An 18,001-nucleotide genomic window follows, 5' to 3' on the forward strand; every position below is an offset into this window, starting at 1 on the left:
ATACCGACATTTTACGTGATGATCCAATATACTACAGTTTTTTTTGTGTGTATGTTAATATATGAAAAGCTTATCATATTTTCAGATGAAATGTGTATTGTTTGCATTTGCTTAAAAGTTCCACATATTCTTCTTTATTGGCGTAGGCACCGCGCCATTCCACATGTTATCAAATAATTCTAAGGAAACACAAAATAAAATAAATCTTTGTAGTACAGTTTCAAATTAAAAGTTTGTAGTATAGAGTTCCATTTTTTGATAAAATTACCATTTCAAGAAAAAATATTGAAAAGTAGGAAATATTAAAACTTGTAATATGTATGTAGGTAGTTAAATGTTCTTCAAAGCACTGCCATTATTTTGCTTCCAACTGTATAAGTGATTGAATCATACATATTTGCGCGTACATCAATTTGAAACTTTTTCAAAAACAAGAAATTCGAAAATGACAAAAAATTTGGACTTAGCGGCTATAAGCCCGTAAGCGAGTACGCCAGTAAAGAAGTAAAGTTTTTACTCAGGTCTTATTGCAAATTTTCGAACATATTATTTTCAATCAATTAATTACTCAAATCGGTAGTTTAAATAATCATCTCATTGAAATTTGGTTTTAAATAATTAATTTGTTATATATCAATCAAATTTAATATCTTCTTAATTGGCGTAGACACCGCTTACGCGATTAATATACTCAAAGGAAAACTTTCTCAAATCGATTTGGTTTATTTATCAAGAAGTCCACAGATATTATATTTTTTGTTACTTTGTTATGATAAACGACGTAACCGCTTATACAACAGTAGTTTCCAAATTTTGATAACACTGCTAACCTCCTTCCTATACTCGATACTTTCTAGGTCTCACAGTTTTTTCTTTTTTTTATGCTGCCCAATGCTCGGGCTATCCAATTTGCGTGTTCTTTTCTCCAAAAATTGTCAGGTTTGTGCTTTCCTCAGGAAAAGGGCATCAGTTCTACCTTTCTCAAAGCGTAAGAGTGAAAATTGCTCAGCGATGTTTATTTACCCTATCGACACTTTTTTAGGGGTTACACGGGTTTCCTCGGGTAAAAAAACAGCCTTTTTTATAATTTTTATTTCATATAAAAAATTTAATATTTTATTAGATTTTTTTTATTGCAGCAAACATACACTATTTACAAAAAAATTCTGAAATTTTTGGAAAAAATATTTAAAATATTTAAACTCTGGTGGCCTCTCGGAAAAAAGATGCGCCCGCGTTGGCAAGATAACTCATTACAGGTCATCTAAAGTGAAAAAATACGTGGAAGAAAATACTGAAAATTGGATTTTTGGCAGACATTTTTAAAAAAACATGAAATTTCAGTGAAAAATTCTCGACTATTTTAAATAGTAAATATTTATAGTAATATTTATAGTATAATTTAAAATAGCTGTAATAAAAAAAAACTCCCCCAAGCCTTTAAGAATTGTATCTAAAAGGCCTGTGTAAAATTTCCTGAAGATCGGTTGAGTAGCTCTCAAGAAACCTTGCCAACCGACTTCACAAACACAGTTTCGAGAAAAACGTATTTAAAAATGGCACACTTTGCCTAGCCAGCCTCGAACGCTCAAATTATCAAGGCTATATCTCCGAAACTATTGCTCAGATCTACTTGAAAATTTAGGAAAATTTTCTAGAGATTCTATTTTTTAAACCCGTTAATCCACGTAGGGGTTACGGCTAGTTGTGTTAATCTCAACAATGTCAGTTGCGAATAAGTTAATTAGTTTGTAGATTGTGTGTTTTTTAGCAAGTAAAAATTTTAAATTTTTTACTACAAGAAATTGAGCTTTTGTATAATGTTGCCATAACAGCAGCAACATTCTTATCGTGAGTATTATAAAGCTCTTAAAGTAGTTCTCGCATAATCAGTGTGTTGTTTAAATAAAATTAATTTCCTTTTATCTCCTTGTGTATGTCATGATAGGTCTTTACAAAATTTTATTTTGTGCTTGCATTTAGCTTAGTCGTGTCTTTTATACTCAACCTCGCTTTTTTATTATAAATGATTGTTGATTGTTTTGCACAACGCCTCCTTTTTTATATAAAAAGTAGTCAGATATCCATAAGCAGCCAGATAAACACATATGTACGTACATATGTATCTATATGCATTTATATAAATTGGGTGTATGTGCCTTTTCAATGTCGTCCAACAGCTGTTGAACCTGCTGGTTATTGCACTTTTGTTGATGGCGTCAAAAATTTAGCAACAACGAAATGGCATAGAAAACAGTCTAAATCTCCTAAATTTATAAATTGCGACTTGCTTATAAGTACTTATACATACCGCCTATTTAATATACTTCTGTACTTACCATATATGTATGTATGTATACTGTATGCATATGCATATTTGCTTTGTCTTCAAAACATATTTGCATGCAAATTTGTATCTTTGTTGCGAAAAATCATATTAGGCAAATGAGTAATATAACCGCCGCACGCCTCTTCTTCACATAGCTTCTTTCATCATCATTACGTTCATATTGGTTTATATGGGTACACGGGTACGACTATGCGGGTACTTATTGTTTGCACAGTCTTTTGTGTGTTTATATTACCCACATATTTTCTATTATTTATAAATTTTTTTAAAACCGACTTTACGATGCATCTTTTCTTTTGCCAGCGTTTTCTACTATTCCATACGAATATGAGTACACACATACATATACATCTGCATATGCATATGGTAGTGTGTCTCTCGCAATCCTCTCGCACTTGCGCTCTTTCTCGTAGTCCAATACGCTTTTGCCGCTCTTGGCGCTGTTGGCTTTTGTTCGATTTGCTTGGTTTGGCGCTCGAACAGTAAATTTACTCAATTGACTTGAATTGGGGTTAGGCTCCAGTCGTCCCCAACACTGCGTAGTACGAGTATAAGCGAAATTTCTTTGTTTCATTCAGTCATTCTTCAGTACGTTCGTTGTTTTATTTTGGTGCGCTTCGCTAGCAGAACGATTTTGTCGGGAAAATACAAAATTTTGTGTTTCAATAGCAAAATAGATTGAGATTATACGCCGCTGGACAAGATTTGTTTCATTGCTCTTCGCAAGCAATAAAAATTAAATATCTGAAAAATGAAAGTGTTTGACAGCAGGTAAATGAACAATTTGCAATCTACTTATGTACCTACATGTGTATTATTTATTATTTATCAACTGAAAATGGTGACTCGACGCTTTTAGTGTAAATTTGTAATTTGTTTAAACCAAAAAAATGCGAAACATGATCAAAAAAAACAATTGCTAACTCTTATTGTTGTTGTGTTGTGAAATTGTATTATTTTTGCCACATACAAATCGCCTTTGCAATGCTGACCTCTAAACATTTTTTCTTTGTCTCGAGTGTTTGTATTTGGCTCGTGTTTTGTACAGTCACTTGCGTCTACCAAATGCGTGTTGTGAGCTAATTTTCTAGAATAAAGCCAAAAAAGTTTATAGCAACGAATCGGCGCAATTTCCAAGAAAAGAAAATGCAAACTGCTGCACTATTTATTGCATTGCCATAAATGCACTTAAAGCAACGTTAGTGCAGTATTAGTCATACAACCCTGCTGCCCATTATGTCTGAGTTCCGCCTTTTTTCATATTTGCATTTTGCCTTTATGCCATTTTAACAGCAAAGTCTATGGTAATGGTTCTTTTGTTGCATGCCCTGGCAGCATAAAGATAACCCTTTTGTTCGTTAAGCGCAATATACCGTATGTGCGGTATAAAGGCAGGTGCTCGCTGGAGACAAAGCAAATTACTTATACAATTATTGGATTGACATTTCGCACACTAACTACAAAAGTGCCATCTTGAAGTTCTTCAAATTTATCCTGTTGACACTATGGATGAACCTTTTGTACTGATGTCCGTCTAATTTCCTATAACATAGTTAGGATGTACATATTCTCATGACGACGGAGAGTGTCTTCAAATCCGTCAGCTAAACCCTTTAGGCTTTGATTGTAAGTTTGCTCAATTCTTATAAAGCTCCTTTTTCCTAAACTTTATCTAATATATATTTACATATATCTAATACATAGGTTAGGTTAGATGGCTGATGAAAGATCGCACGTGGACTACTATATGTAGTCCTTAGAAAAGAAAAACTCTTTTGTTCAAACTTTGAAATTAGCAAAACGCTTAGTAGCCAAGCAAAATATGCAGACGTTTAATTCTCACTCTCGCCATTTCGATGGGATATCTGAAGTTATGCGTTCCAATGTGTTTCTTGATCTCCCAAACGCGCGACAGTCAAGAAGTAAGTGTTGAGTATGTTTCTACCTCATCTTCTTCCATACATCTTCTGTAAATGGCGTCTGGTAAAATTCCCAATCTTACAGCATGGACGCCAATAGGGCAATGGCCTGTTAAAAGCCCCACAACTAGGGAGGGGCTAGCGTTACTGATCCAACGAGGCCAAAAAGATCTCTAGATCTCCTGCAATCGACCTTGGGCCAAAATACTTTTGCGACAGCGCATGCACCTTCCGCTGGCCAAGCTTCCGCGAAACCAAGTTATCTAGTAGTAGAACACAAGAGGTTACGGAAGCATCGACACGCTCCCATTGTACCAATAGCGGTTGTAGAGTGTTTTTCCTTGCTAGCTCACTCCGCTATGGCTGGAACCCATACCAGCATGATCACAAAGACACTCAATGCTATTGACAGCGAGGTTAGACCATCCTCGATCAACCCTGAACGTACTGTAAATGAGTTGATTGTTAGTATTGCCGCTATGGTCACTGAATAGTAACTTTTTTGATGGAGGTTGCACTCCGGAGCAGCAGATCTACCGCTACCTTAATGGCTGCAATCTCGGCTTGGAAATCACTGCAATAGTCATGAAGTCTAAAGCTGGAGTTGATAGAGAACTTCTGACAGTAAACCCCTCCACCAACCTTCCTCCCAAATATTGACCCATTTGTAAAAAAGCTCACTGCCCCTCTCCTCCAACGGCTTCTTCCCACCCACAACTCCCTCGTCGGTATATAGGTAAAGAAGGAGCCCGAAGAGTTCGGTTTGGTGACTCCATGATCTGATCCGGTATTAAGTCAAAGTGAGTGAGAATATCTAACTGTTCAGATACGTGTTCTTTTAAGAACTCAGATTAGCAACTTTTGCAGCCATACACCTTACGACGATGCACTATGTGCAAGAAGGCGTTAAGTGTTATGGTTGAAATGGACCTTAGTCACCACACATGCTGATGAGCGCCGCCCGTTGAACGCTTCTCGAGTTTCTTTGCAAGTGAGCTATTTTCTAAAGCCCTCCACCACACAAAAACTCCATAAAGGATAGTGGACTTGAATATGGTGTCGTAGAGCCAGAGGACCACTTTCGGTGAGAGACCCACCAAAACACGACTGTACGGTTATTCAGGACTCTGTGCATTGTTATAAATGGAGTTTGCTATTTTTGTGATCAAAATAAGTTTAAAAATTAATTTGAATCTAAAATGGCATCTAATGTCCAGTAGAGCTTTAATATACTCTTTTTTTACCACATAGCTATTATAAAACCCGATTCCGATCCACCTTCGCTCTAATTGCAATTTTTCTTTATTTTTTCAATCTTCTAAATAAAATGACCTGCGAAAACAGCAATAGTGTTACTGAATTAAATTTAATACAATAGATACCTCATTAAAGTGGTTAGCCACTTGCCAGTTGTTGGTTCGATTCGCCACTTTTGAAATATTGGCAAATCGCATACTTTATTCTGAGTCATGGCAATTAACTTAATAATCTAAAATGCTTTGCTAAACAATAAAAACATTGATTTGCGACTTTAATTGCTGTAAATTTATTGCCGCTCCTTAAGCTCACAATGATTTGATATGATCTCAGGTTAATAGACCTGTTGAGCCAAAATGCTGACAAATTAAGAAACTAGTAAGTTATAACCTTAAAATAATGCAGTTTGGTGTTGATATAATGCGCTTTTGTTTTGTTAAGAACACAAGTAATATTTCTTCAAGGATCAAATAATGCAAAAGGTGTGCTTGGGACGGTGGATTAGTAGTAAATCTGCGATTAGCGCACCGTGAAAATTTTAACTTTGCAGCGCAGCTAAATACTGGATACACTCAAAATATAAGTATAATAAAATTTTCCCTTTTCCATTGTCCGCATTGGGTTTTTACCGCGCAACGCTCACCGCTGGCGACGTTAAAATTAAGCCGCAATTTTTTCCACAATTAACTAAAAAAAATCATTATTTAACATAAAACAACAAATTTATGGAAGAAAAACTCAAAAATTGCTTTGACAAAAGTCTACATACAGTTCTAATCTCCTACTTTGTACATTGCAATATTAACAGTAAGGTAACGTTAGCCTTTTTCTTTTATTTCAATATGTTTATTGTTTGATATTTATTGAATTTAGTTGTGGTTTAAACATTTCAATAGCTATAATGGCTCCGCGAAATGAAATGTCAATTGATGTAAGAAATTTGGTGATAAAAGAAAGAAAAGAAAAAAAATCATATGGTGAAATTTCTAAAATTTTTAACTTGAGTCGAGCAACAGTACAGACAATTCTAAAAAACTTTAAAAATAATGGTTCCAACGAAAATAAACCGCGCAGTGGACGCCCAAAAAAACAATCTCGTAGAGACGTCAGCCTGATTCCCAACGAAGTAGACCAAAATCCAAAAGTAAATGCTCCAAATATAGCGAACGCGTAGTAAGTACATCAAAAATGAGTATCCAACCAAAAACAATAAAAAAAAACTCTAAACGATAACGGATTCCACAGTAGAACACCACGGAAGAAACCTTTTATTTCTGAAAAAACCGGAAGCTTCGTTTAAAGTTCGCCAAAAAACACAAAGAAAAGGAAATGGATTTTTGGAAAAAAGTTTCATTTACAGATGATTCTAAATTCACCCTTTTTGGAAGTGAAGAAAGGGCTAAAATTTAAAGGAAAACTAACGCCACGCTTGAACCGAAGAACGTAGTATAATTGTGAAGCTCGATGGCGGCAGCGTAATGGTTTGGGGAGCTGTTGCGGCCTCTGGAGTTAGAAAGTTGGACTTTATTGAAGGTGAAATGGACGGTACTTATACTTAGTCTCTGTTGGAACATAATTTGAGGCCTTTGGTGGATAATTTAGGGCTCGGTTCCGGTTGGATATTTCAACAAGATAACGATCCGATGCATGCGGCGCAAATTGTCAAGGATTGGTTGCATTATTATACTCCAAGTGAATTAAATACACCACCTCAAAGTCCAAATATGAATATTATTGAACATGTATGGGGGATTTTGGAGCGTAGAATTAGAAAGAACCAAATTTCTAGCTCTGCTCTACTCTAAGAGCGCATATTGGGACCTTGGAACAGCATTACATTTGCAGCGTTGACAAATTTAGCAGAATCAATGCCACGGCGTCTTCAAGCAGTTATAGATACCAATGGGGACCCAACTAAATACTAAAACGTCTTAATAACTAGCATTTTTTACAGTTTTTCGCACTGAACTAAGATATTTTTGTACTGTATGTAGACTTTTGTCAACACAATATTTGAGTTTTTATTCCATAAATTTGTAGTTTTATATTAATTAATGGATTTTTTAAGTTTGTTGTTATTAGAAAGAAGATTAGAATAAAACTGTATCAACACATTTTAAAAATTTTGTACTTTGCATCGAAGAAATACTATAGAGACTCAAAATATAAGTATTATAAAATTTTCCCTTTTCCATTGTCCGCATTGGGTTTTTACCGCGCAACGCTCACCGCTGGCGACGTTAAAATTAAGCCGCAATTTTTTCCACGAACTAATTTTTAATCCTCGTCCTTTTGTGCACACATTCGCTGGAAGATGTGCTAAAAGTTTACCGTTTTCACAGCTGATGACACCACTTATGCATCAATATTTTTAGTTTAGGTATGCACATCTATACACTTTTGGTATTGGTAGGCGTTCTACTATCGCCGATACTAGCTAAATTTTTTTTTTAGTTTTTGTATTTAGTTGTATTTGCAGGCGCTATTTTATGATTTATGTGCATTTGATTTTTCGTGTCTCGTGTTGTCGACGCTGTCCTTTGTGTCTATGCACACTAGTCTAATCTGTGTTCAAGGCCACATTTCTATAGTCCTACTTTTGCCATTGTTTGTTTATTTGCTTATGAAGTACTTTGCGCCTTTTTCTCTTAAACATCGCGCAAAGGGATTTAGTCGTTCGTACATAATGTAGGCACACGTGCACTTCGTGCCTCTAATATAGCAGTACCCTAGTCGGCATTGTTGACCTGCAGAGTTACCCGCGTTTAAATGCCGCCATGGTTTTCGGTTCACACTAACAAATATCTATGTATATTGTATGTATGTGTGCGCAGACATTTGTTTCTCTCGTTTGGCTAGCTAATGTTTTTGTAAATGTTCTTTCGACTTGGCTATTATCTGTTGCATGCCGATGAATTTTACATTAGGGTTGAGAAGAGATTTTGATTGCCGGTCGCACTATTTTAAGTGGATTGTGGCGATTTATTTTAATGATTGCCTCATTTTACAAGTTAGTTGTCATCATTTAACTTTAAAAATATATGTGTATTATTAATATCTGTAAAAATATACATTAATATATGAGGAAAAATGTAATTACTTTAATGTCTCGAGTTTGCCTAACATTTAAATAGATTTTTCAATTCTATTGTAATGCCTGAAATAGTGAAGCTTAGTACAAAAAAGTTTAGACGTAAGAGTCAAGTATTTTTTACTGTTGATTAGATTTGCATACATTTTGTTAAATAATCATTAATAACCTTATTGTGGCAGTAAAAAAACGCAATTTCGGTTTATTATATTTTAAGGCTAAAATAATAAATATTTTAAAAATAATTATATATTTTTGGAGTTACAACCGATTCTAAAAAATGTCCCCCACTGTAGCAGTTATTCCGCCCTAAACTCCGCTCTTACTAGAGTAAACAAACAGCCTAAACAATAAAATTTTTACCAGAAGATATTGTCTTCACAATGATCTACATTCGAAAAAACCAAAAGTTGAAAAAGTGGCGGTGTTTAAAAATAATGAATTTTCACCAATATTTAAATCTTTTGGTCCGTCAAAAATCGATTTTTGATCACATAAAAAATTGGCATTTTACTATGGCACTGGCATGCGTTTAAAGATAAACTAATTTAAATTTTATTTTTAAATGTATAAAAAATCTGATTTTTAAATTCACGCTAAATATTTCCTTTAAAAATTTGAAAAAAAAAACCGCTCATTGTTGAAACCGCTAACTAGTCTAGTCCTGTTTTTGTGCCCATAATTCGAAATCAATTGTCTTTCAACTCCTTAGTCACCTAGGAATTTTCTGTTCCTACAATTACAGCCCTTAGCAGAGCCTTTCTGATATTGCCACTCAATTTCTGGATTTACCTTACCATTAGTTCTAACTTTCTTATTGAGATTAATTAAATCAGCAAAAGCAGTTTGAAATAAAGTTAAGCTAACATAAGAAAACCCATAACAACACCTAAAGAATAGTTTCAAGCTTCCCCTACCATTGATGTTATCGACCTTCATGATCAGGGAGCCGTTTTACATAAAATAAACCACGAATTTTGCTTATTTCTCTTCATTTACTCAATTTTTTTACTTTTGCTAAGAAAAATTTAATTATCGAACACCCTAATAGTTGATGTAAATACGTATCCACTAAAATGCATAAGCATACGTACATACATATGTACATACATATATGTATGTATGTCCACTCTTTGATAATCCGGGCACACTATAGTAGTTCCAAAACCAATATACAAATTACCCTTACTTACTAAATAATGATCACTTGCTTTCTTAAAATTTGGTTGATATTTTGTACCCGCATACACACCTAAAATATACTTACACAAGTTTTATATTTTCATTCTTCAAAGCATTTATGTACATACATACATGCATATGTCTAGTATAAGATACTCAGCACCCACCCACTCAATTTGTTTGCCTCCGGTCTATTTTAGAATAAAATTGTTTGATGGCAGAAGTACAAATTATATTTGCCACTTTATATATGTATGTACATGTACACAGTGAATGTGTGTGTACCTATATTTCACGCTCGATCAGCGCTTTTAATATTTGATTTACAGTTTTTCTCTCTATTTTGCTTTCATTATTATTTGTGTGTTTTCTCACAATCCACACAACAAACGAGTTTACCTTCATTAAAAGATTTGTTGGCTTCACTTAAGTTATAAGTGTACATAAGTGTGAGATGTTGGTATACTTATACAGGGTTATCCAATAGGAGTGATGTGGTTTCTTAAAAAAAAAGACTAATTGTTAAAGAACTTCAATTTTTTTTTTATTTAATGTGAAGAACAATCGATGCAATTAAGTTTGAATATAACATCATTCAATGGCCTCCACGATTTTTTTTACAGAAACGAATTCGATGAACAGAACTTCGAATACTAAATCAAGTCGTATGTCATGAATAGCATACTCTGTATTGACTCTAAAGCTTGGAGAGAGCCTGGTTTATTGCCAAAGACCAATGACTTCACATAACTCCATAAAAAGTAGTACATATAATGGTTTTAAATCACAACTTCTTGAAGGCCATTCAATGTCATAATTTCTTGAAATAATCGAATCTCCCACTTTTCTTTCAATAATTCGGCTGTTTCACGTGCTAAATGGTACGTAGTATCATCTTGTTAAAACCAGATCTTGTTAAGATCAACTTCTTCTAATTGCGGCCATAAAAAGTTGGATATCATCGATCTATACCGCTCTCCATTGACATTAACTGTGTCAGCAGTTTCATTTCAAAGGAGTACGGACCGATCATTCCACCAGGCCAATACCATGATCATTACATTTAAAAAATATCCGAAACAACACTTAGAAATCATATCATTCCTATTGGAAAACCCGGTAACGTATGTAAATACAGTATGTACTCGGTGTGTATGGCTAAAATAAACTGAGTACAAGTACAGAAGTATCATAAGGTTCCTGGCAATTCTATGTTAATACTATTTGGATTTTCTTTTATGCTACTGCAACAAATACGATAATCAATAAATCAAAGGCAATATCATTTTCTTCTTGGATTATAAAACTCAGAACACATAAAACAAAATAACAGATTTATTTATAATGTCGGTTTTGTTTTGAAAAACAAGAATATATTCAAGTAAGCAGAGAGAAAAATGTTGAAAACGTATGTTATATTCCAACAAAACTCCTTTAATGAGCATTTCTTTTATAATTTTACAGTTGACAGTATTTTAGTAAGGACTCACAGTTATCGGCCATCATATGATGATCTCAAAAATTTTTCTAGCATTCTGCCATATCTTTAATCGTCGGTGAACCTATCTATCTCTCTCTCTCTCAGTCTCTCTATTTCTCTCTCTCTCACTCTGTTTTTCACTATAATTTCCAAAATTATCCGAAAATTTATCCAGATGATTACCGATATAGTCAACTTGATACTCAAATTTGCTCTTAGAGTCTGACAGTTTACCAGCTTTTGGATATTTTTACAAATACCACTAAAACAATATCCTTCCACATCCAAAAAGATAACAAATAGTTTATCATTCTTAACTTGATCTTGTTTTCAATCGCTGAGTTCATTTTTAGAAAAAGGAAATGGTTCAGAAGTTTCACCCTCCTATTCACATCCATTAGCACACTGCAACGATGTTTGGGTATTTGGTGACATCATTATTATTGAGGACATGCGTCAAAAACCATTATTGGACATGAATCTTAACCAGCACCTTAAAGGAACAATCGATGGATGTCCAAAGTATTTTATTTCTGCATTAAAATTTGCTGACACTTATTTTCAACTATTTGTTGACATTTGTGAAATGAGTGCAAGAAAATTAATTGAACTTCTAACCTTACTATTTTCTATTTAAAATTTCAAACCAATTCGAGATACAAAGACTCTTTGAAAATACCCTTTTAATTTGTAATAACGAATTTATACTGTAATTACATACATATAATTACATGCATATGTTTACATTTATAAAATATGCGTACATATGTATGCATATGAAAAGCTTTTAATGTAAGCCAACCATGTAAAAACTTCCACTGGGGAAAGTACAAATATGCGTAGTTATAGTATGTGGAAAGAGAGTAGAGATAAATATGCTGGCATATACATACATACATACATACGCACATTTATACATAGCTCTGAAAACTGAAACTCGAATGAGAAACCGCGAACGACCTTGACGATGACGGCAACAACGACAGCGACCATCGCATCGTATCGATAGTCACTGCAACTATGAAATTACTACGGCAATAAATAACATCATGCATACAGACGTACACATATACATGCATATGTACTCGGGCTTGCATATGTGTTTATGTACTCGTATAAAATAATTTGTTTAAAGTATGAGCTTATCAAGCATAATTACTTCGTACACATACTATATATATACTCGTTTAAACTCTCGTGAGTACAGTTATTACTCGTTAACCAACGCTTATTTGTTTTACATTTAATTATACATTGATATTAGACCACTATTACGGTTTTATATAAAATTTGACAGCCGAAAGAGACCCTATATAGCATATACATTAATATGTACATATGTATGTATATTTAACAGCTTGGTAAAATTAGCCCGTCTTAACTATTCCCTATGGTTTTGAGATATCGAAGGGGAAGGGTATTCCAGCTTCGGTGTAACTTAAGTTAACGTTTTTTCTTGTTGTTTTATTATTTGAAATTATTGGTAAAGAAAAGCTAATTTCCTTTTTTTCTATAATTACCATTAACTATGTACATAATTACGTAAGGAATAGGATATTAATGTTGTAACAATTCTTTAGAATATGTCACGGTAAACTGGTAAAGTCGAAAAGTTATATAAATATTCTGTAAGTTCAACAAAAATAATTGCTTACAATATAGTCCAAAGACTCATGCTTCGAAAATAACCGTTTAGACACATTGTCGACGTAGAACTGTATGTACGAGTATACATGCATATATACTATGAAGTATATGTGTATATGTATTTGTGTACATTTTCCGCTTTGAAAGACTATCCACTTCATTACTTGCTTACAAACTGATTTGTGGTGAAAAGTAGGCGCCACACAATAAACTTTGCTTTGTGTAAATAAATCATTTCAATAAATGTTTGCCTTCTATGGCTGATTATTTCATAATTATCACTTATGTACGTATGCATCTACTTACGAATATATTTCTACACAGCCTATTTGCAGTTAATTTACAAGCATTTAATGAAGGGTTCCTCAATTATAAAGTCTATCCCAGACTGTAACTTCGATTAGAAGTAAATACTACGTGTATATTAGTGTTAGTGGATAATTAAAATAAATGTGTTGCTATTAACTATGGTAACAAACAAATTGTTGTATACCAAGGCAGTGGTGGTGTCCTTGAACTTGAGAGAACGTATTGGATCAATTTGTTGAATGATCAATTTACCATAATAATTTTTACAAACCATTTAAGGAATGGTCTAAGTTCGTATGATTTTTGAAGGAGATCGCAGTCATGCTAATTGGTTGTTAAATGCGTGGCCAGAAATACTATAGATTTTGATTTTTGTTTCGGTTAGCCCCAACTCTCTTACTTTATTAATATTTTTAATTTATTTTTTCTCTTTATTCGAGGTTTTTAAAGTGGTCTTTTATATTTTGTAAATTCATAGACAGTTCGCTGTACTCGTATTCTTGACTTATGAAATTTGCCGAATAGTACATGTTACACTTTGTTAACAGCATATGTGATATTCATCGAATAATTTTTGCTGAGCCCTATATTTCGAATTGTATTAATTTCTTTGCTGTATGTTACCCAAACTATCACAAAAAAATTTATTTCGATGCCATCAAATCGATTTTTGTTTATATTTGGAAGATATCCAGGAACTAAGTTCTCCATAATGTTGGCTTTGCATGAAAAAAAAACCCATGAAATTAGGTTTGAAAAATATTTGTAATACCGTTGGTGATTGAAAATAGGCGTTTTGTAGTGGTAGTTTTTTAAAATCCTATTGAACGTTTTAAGTATCTACTATAACTGTGAATATTATTATATTTTATTTATATTTAATTTTTAAATAAACTTTTATTATAATTATTGTCTTTAATAACATTACCATACAAAACTGTTGCATACATCTAGGGGCCACTTTACAATTTTCGAATATTTACGCAAACAGTTTTCATTATGATTGTAGAAATACCGTCATAACCAGCCACATTTAGTAGATTCAATAATTCTAGTAATAAATTCAACAAACTCACGACTATTTAGGGGTGGAGTGTGCCTGTTGAATTCTTCAATTTTTTTCCATTTATTCAGATAAATCCAATATTACAATATCAGGATACAATCATGGAACTAAAATTTGCATATTCGGCTATAATTATTCATCCAAAACTATGGTAATGATAATGAACGCAAACCGAATCGATAAAAAAAACTACTTCATGTTTTCAGTCTTCCATTTTGAAGGCGATGATAAAAAATAATATCAAAATATGTAAAAAATGTTTTTTGTTTTTCGTCAGTGCCGGTCATATTTAAGCAAATGATAACTAGTGTATTTGTACTTTGATAAGTGCATAATAACATGTTTGAAAAACAATCTATACATTTTGAAAAATAGTGATAAAGCCGAAACCACGACCACTTTTCTTAGATCCGAATAAATGAGTAGCAACCGGATATCCGTAATATCCGTGTCAAAGGATAATTCGCAGGGGTATTCAGATATTCAAATATACGGTTAGTCTCAGTCACACATATTACATACATTATACATATATACATATGTACATATATACGTCTTCTTCGCTTGTGAAAGAATCATCCATATTATAATCTCAGCATATCCACTCTTTCCGCTTTGTTTGTTAAATAACACGAATATTGCTACCTGATAACATTGCTGAAATGCCGGCTTGTTTGTTTTTCGGCACTCACACATACAAAATGCGTTCTTATACATTTTCCCACAACACCAACAACATATACGCACACACACACCCACACAATTACTTAGCGCGCCGTTTTGCAGATTTGTCCACCTTGACCGTCTGTCTGCCGTCTACATTTTTTTTGTTTTACTTTTCTTTCTTACTTTTTATTTGCACACAACTTCGCCTCCTTAAGTATTCGTATGTATGCGTTTCGCTCACTCTGCCTACCACTTACCGCGTGCAGCGAGCTGTTTTCCTTTTGGCAATCGATTGGTGTTGTATGTGTATACGATGTTTCTTATTGTTGTTGCACTCGGTAACCGCGTTGATATTGGCGACGATTTGTGGCTCGTGTCGATGTCAATGCAATATCCCGCTTACCTGCTTGTGCTCCGGAGTCCGGATATACACGCACTATGCGATTGCATATGTATTACAGGATATTGAATTATCCGTGCACGAGTCGGTGGCGTCAACATAATCGTGTGCGTCTTCGTGCATCGTTCGTGACGATGGCTAGAGTGCAATTTCTTGCATTTTTCCCCCAATCTAGTGCAAAGAAAGTGCATGCAAAAAAGACGCAGCGAATGGGCCGAAAATGCACGAACGCACCTACACAGATTAGGAACACATTTACAGTTTGTGTTTGCGGCGTCGACGTCAGCAGCGCAGCGACTAGAACATTACGCGCGTAGAAGGTGTGCCTGAGAGAGAAAGAGCATGATGCAGTCACACCAAGTTAAAGGCAGGCGCGTGCACTCACACATACTTACTTCTGTGCGTGTGTGTGAGTGAGTCAGCGGTACCAAAAGTATGAGGTGTGTCGGTATTTTGTGGCATGTGTCGCTGCCGCTGCTGAAAATCCACTGCTTCCTGCTCTACGGCCGCCGCGCTGACCGCTACTGCCCCGCCAACGCCGTGCGCAAATAAAATAGATCATCTCATGCTAACTATCGTTTAGTGTCAGCTTGCACTCTGATAGATAACCACTTAGCATATTTTATCTTCGCGCTTACGACTTCTTTCATTTGGCGTTTGCAAAGTTCTTCGGTTTGATAACAGCCCTTTGTGTGCGCTCCAGCGTTCAATCAGCCGTCAGTGGGCTACGCGCCGTGTTGAAGGAAACACGCATACGCGCGGTCGTCTGCATTGCCGTCATCAGCCACTATCGAGTGATAAACGAACTGCATACATACTGGCCGAGTATGTTTTAATCAACGTTGCCGCGAATTAAGCGTACATTGTGTTTTCCTAGCTACTTGTCTTGTGTGTGTGCTTTCACGGTGTTTATTTATTTGGCCCGATTGTGCTTACAGTGCGTTTAGATAAATTTGTGTATGTGTATTTGTGTGCGCCATTATTATATGGACGATTTATATTCGAAATATAGAACCAAGTGGAAAAAATTAAATTCAAATAGCAGCTACATGTTGGCGAAAAATTGAGTACAAACAATAGCTTTTTTGTAAAGTGAGCAGAAGCAAACAAAAATAGGCAAAATAAAAGCACTTGCGTTGCGGAAGCGTAAGAGCACAATTTTAATTTTGCTCGCTTGTTGAGTTCTAGCGTGTGGCCGATAGTCGCTCTGGGAACGTTCTTTGCTACGGTTCTAGTGTTATTTTCGGTGAAGCGTGCTTGTTTTAAAGGTGTGATATCATTTTTCCTTTATTTTATTCTTCTTTCTGTTTTGTAACTAAGTATTGAAGCTTTTTATTTTACTTTCTAAAATTATCTTTACTATTTTCTTTGTAATTTTCTTTCTATTTCCTACGTTAACTTAAAAAAACTAACTACTAACCCCGTCGACCCTGTGCTAATTAATGAACTAAAAATGTTTGAAAATCAATAAAATAGAAAACGCGCTGCCACAACAACTACAACTGCTGCCTGTAGTCGTAGTATTGGAGAATCGAAGCGGAAAATCGGCGAAAAGCTGTAACGAGCGCCAAACAGAACGCAAGCGTAAAAATAAAATTAAATAAAACAGCAAGAAACGCGCGTTTAACGGCAATGTGCTAATTTTATGTAATAATTATACGAAAATAAATATATAACAGCTAAACGCGTGCCCAAACCGAAAAGCATAAACTAAAAAATTAACATATAAATTGAAAATTTCTACCTAAATGCATTGAAAAAAATAATAATTATTAATTATTAAATCATAAATAAATTTAAAAATAATGTCATTAACAAATAATTTAAATATTTAATGAAATTTGAAAAAATTGTGAATTTCAATTATTCAACTGCGAAAATCTACGACCAAAACGAATACGACCCACAACGACTAAATATATGTATGTACATATGTACATATGATACGACGACGACATCATCGCTATCAACACACAACGTTTTTAGGCCAAGTAACAACAATAACAAACACCGTTCTACGAGTCACAACGAGCGCGCTAGCGAGCAGTTGTTTAAAACGATCAGACTTCAACTTGCAAAACTCGCAATCAGCTGAAATTTTGACTCACACACACACATACCTACACAAACAGACGCGTGCATACCCGCCCATATTTCCAGTCATACATACATACAGATACAAGAACGACAAAAATACGCTCAGTTGATGGACTATAACAACGACAACGTAACGATGATGTACGAATAAAAGTACGTAAGCTTTTGATGATGGCAAGTAGATACAATATACTATACTCAACATACATATATACATACCTATTAATAGTATATAAATTAATTGGAATTAAATCGATAAACAAATAATCATAATTGTGGAATAGCAATTGTAATAATTCCACCATGTGAGTGTAAAATCATATTTACTTCCGTTGTAATTTTTGTTGCTGTTCATCGTGTATAAAACCGCTAACCGAATTATGTTTAATTTTTGTTGTTTGACGTAACACTCGTTGTCATGTGTTCTGTTGGTATATACTTACATACATGTATATATGTATATGCGAAAGTATGTACGCTTGGGTGCTCGTGCAGCTCAAAATAATTAAATAAAAACTAAACGTGAAAAAGAAAAAC

At 34.3% G+C, this 18,001-nt stretch overlaps 1 protein-coding gene across 10 annotated transcripts in view; it reads left to right on the plus strand.

The window, feature by feature from the left end:
* The window catches only part of LOC105224223 (uncharacterized), a 62,603-nt gene that overhangs the window by 16,142 nt on the left and 28,460 nt on the right, over positions 1-18,001 (plus strand). For 2 of the 10 annotated variants that reach the window (XM_049456199.1, XM_049456202.1), the window contains exon 1: positions 15,955-16,635. The exons of 4 other annotated variants lie outside the window; for them this stretch is intronic. The gene's annotated coding sequence lies outside the window, so the exon portion shown is untranslated. Of the gene's footprint in view, positions 1-2,860; positions 3,122-15,954; positions 16,636-16,843; positions 17,618-18,001 lie in introns of those variants that run through there. 4 more of the 10 variants (XM_049456193.1, XM_049456204.1, XM_049456196.1 and 1 more) reach the window with 4 other exon arrangements.

Source organism: Bactrocera dorsalis, chromosome 4 (assembly GCF_023373825.1).
Source record: "Bactrocera dorsalis isolate Fly_Bdor chromosome 4, ASM2337382v1, whole genome shotgun sequence".
In the NCBI taxonomy this organism is placed as follows: Eukaryota; Metazoa; Arthropoda; class Insecta; order Diptera; family Tephritidae; genus Bactrocera; species Bactrocera dorsalis.